Below are 3513 nucleotides of genomic sequence, written 5' to 3' on the forward strand. Positions count from 1 at the left end.
TTAAGTGTAATTTTCCTGAAGCCTTCACTATCTATTTATAGCATTCCACTAGGGTTAGGTTTGAATTATTTGGCATTAAAATAATGAAAAAATCAGTTTAAATTTCCCACAAAAGTGGCAGGCCCTATACTAGTGGATTTGGGCCTCACTTTTTGCAATTTTGCAGTTTTACCTTTTCTGCATCTGATTTTCTCAAAAACGCCAATTTTCTAATTCAACCATTTAAATGCCAAATCTAACTATTTAATAACTATAAATAATTATTAAATAATATTGTCATTTATCATATTTATTAATTGAACCATACAAAGTATTATAATTAACAAATATGCCCCTATAAACTCTTTCTTTACAATTTCGCCCTTAGTGAAAAATTCACAAATAGACATAGTCTAATTTGAGAATTATAATTGATTAATCAAAACCAATTACATGAGTCTTACAAGCAATATTATCTTAACTAGTGGGGGGACCATGGGTCTATATAACCGAGCTTCCAATAAGTAGATCAAGAATTTAACACTAAAATTCACTAACTTATTAATTCTTCGTTGAATCCACGCATAGAACTTAGAATTGCACTCTCAGTATATAGAATTCTCTATATGTTCCACCATATAGACACATCATTAGTTATCCATTGTTATAATCCTAATGTGATCAATGATCCTCTATATGAACTATCTACACTGTAAAGGGATTAAATTACCGTTACACCCTACAATGTATTTATTCCTTAAAACACTTGACCCCGTATAAATGATATTTCAGCTTATGTGAAATGAGTACTCCACCATTTATGTTTGTTTGGTCAAGCTCAAAGGAGATCATCCTTTGCTTACTATTCGCCAGATAGAAGCTATAGATTCCATGTTTATGCTAGCGCTCCCACTCAATTGCACTACCGTGTTCCCAAAATGTACGTATCACCCTGACCTAAAAGTAGGCTTAACTAACAAATCAAAGAACACGAATAGCCTTTCAAGATTGAGCCTAATCATAACAGGATTAAGAACATTTGATCTAGGATCAACTAGGCGATATTGACTTGAATAGATATTACGGTAAGTTTAATAAATCTAAGTGAAAGTTCAATATCGGTCCCTTCCGATGCATACTCCATGCATCCAACCTGAGCTTTACTTTAACCAATGCTCTGGAAAGAACATAGCACTTCTCCAAATGCAAGTAAACTCTGTTGTAGATTATCATATCAGTAAAACCCTATGTCTGATAAATCTAGGAAACTTTATTCACATAGTCATGTTTACTTTCCAATGTGTTGACAGCACAATAAACAGGATCAAGTATGTGAAAAGGGTTTCAGATGAATTTATACATTATGTACATATAATCATGAAATAAATCATGTGAACCATGCAACATTAAATGTTATTTCTGATCTATATTAATAAGTAAATCTGATTATATTGAAATGAGTTTTATTTAGGGCATAAAACCCAACAGTTAGTGATGATGCCATTCGTTTGAGACTGTTTCCATTCTCACTTAGAGAAAGAGCCAAGAGCTGGTTAATCTCCTTGCCACCAAATTCCATAGCAACATGGACAGACTTAGCAACTAAATTTCTGTCTAAGTTCTTTCCCCCAGCAAAGTCTGCTAAGCTGCGAGGAGAGATCAACAATTCCTGTCAACAAGAGAATGAGTCTCTCTATGAGTCTTGGGAGAGGTTCAAGGACTTAATCAGAAAGTGTCCTCATCATGGTATAGAGAAGTGGATGCTGGTCCACAACTTCTACAACGGGTTGATTGGTAATACTAGAACTCTAATAGATGCAGCAGCTGGTGGAGCCTTTATGAGAAAGAGTGCTAATGAGGCTTATGATCTATTGGAGGAGATGGCTCTAAACAATCAGCCGTTGCCAACTGAAAGGAGTCAAACTAAGAAGGTAGCTGGTGTGCTAGAGGTGGATGCCATTACAAAGCTGACAGCTCAGGCTGAGGCCCTAACAAAGCTGATCGCAGTGCAAGCCAAACAAGCTCAAGTGGTTTGTGAGATATGTGGAGGTCCCCATCACTTTTCTGAGTGTCAGGCAGATGTGGATGATTTGCCAATGGATCAAGCAAAAACCATTGGAAACTATTCCCAAAACAATAATTATGGGCACAACCAACAGGGGTTCTACCAGCAGAGAAACCAGCCCCAACAAAACCAACAACAGCTGTAACAACAAAGTTCTAGTGGAGGCTGCACTATCCAAGCTGATTTATTGCTCCAATTCATGATGGAAACTAGAGCCTCTATTAAAACTCTAGAAACTCAAATGGAACAATTGGCTACTCAAGTGGAAAAACAAGCTCAAGGAAATTCGCCTAGCACTAATGATGCAAAAGGAAAAGAGCAATGTAAAGCAATTTCCTTAAGGAGTGGAAAGAAATATGATGGGCCTGAGATGATACAACCAGTGGATGAAGAGATTAAAGATCAAACAGCACCAACTCAAGCATCATCAGATAAGAAGATTACTGATAGTCCACACCACCACAGCAGTCTCCACCAATCAGTATTGATCATCATGTGAAAATACCCTATTCTCAGAGACTCCAAAAGACCAATCTAGACAAGCATTTCACAAAATTTCTAGAGGTCTTTAAAAGATTACAAATCAACATTCCTTTTGCTGAAGCTTTGGAACAAATGCCCCGTTATGTGAAGTTCATGAAGGAGATTCTGTCAAAGAAGAGAAAAATGGAGGACTATGAAACAGTGGCATTAACTGAGGAGTGTAGCACCATTTTGCAAAAGAAACTACCGCCCAAGCTTAAAGATCCAGGTAGTTTCAATATTCCATGCTCTATAGGGGGTTCGGTGGAAACTAAAGCTCTTTGTGATCTGGGAGCAAGCATTAATCTAATGCCCTTGTCTGTCTTCAAAAGGCTAGGATTGGGAAAAGCAAAGCCCACAACAGTGACTTTACAACTGGCAGATAGTTCTTTGACTCATCCTCGTGGGATAATTGAAGATGTACTGGTGAAGGTTGGTAAGTTTATCTTCCCTGCTGATTTCTTAATTCTTGATATGGAGGAAGATTCAACTATTCCCATTATTTTGGGAAGACCATTCTTAGCCACGGGCCGAGCATTAATAGATGTTCAAAAGGGAGAGTTAAAGTTGAGAGTGCAAGATGAAGAGGTCAATTTTAATGTTTTTACCCCAACCGACATTCCTACCTGTTGCAATATTGAGATGGTGAAGGATTCTTTTGTTAAAGATGATAAGAAGAGAGCAAAGCCTAAAGAGAGACTTCGAACGATTCGACGTCGTTGGAAAAGATTGATGTGTGGTAGTTCTAAAGGTGAACTTACTCTTGTGCAAAACTCTGAAATTAGCAACATTGGAGGTCAATTTTCTTCATTTGGTACAAGGACCCTATTGGATGCAAGAGGTGGACTTGATCCAATTTGAAGCAGTATTGAGGCCAAATCCCTTCTGATGGGGGTTCAGGTAAGTCCTTCTCACCTTGAGTATAATAACACATTGGGGACAATGTG

General features: G+C 37.5%; 1 non-coding gene across 1 annotated transcript; it reads right to left on the reverse strand.

Moving 5' to 3' along the window:
• Positions 1–1622: 1622 nt before the first annotated feature.
• On the reverse strand, positions 1623–1729 carry LOC115698402 (small nucleolar RNA R71). Its single transcript, XR_004008151.1, has one exon. It is a non-coding gene; the product is annotated as a small nucleolar RNA R71 (small nucleolar RNA).
• Positions 1730–3513: the final 1784 nt, after the last annotated feature.

Source organism: Cannabis sativa, chromosome 7, assembly GCF_029168945.1.
Source record: "Cannabis sativa cultivar Pink pepper isolate KNU-18-1 chromosome 7, ASM2916894v1, whole genome shotgun sequence".
Lineage (NCBI taxonomy): Eukaryota > Viridiplantae > Streptophyta > Magnoliopsida > Rosales > Cannabaceae > Cannabis > Cannabis sativa.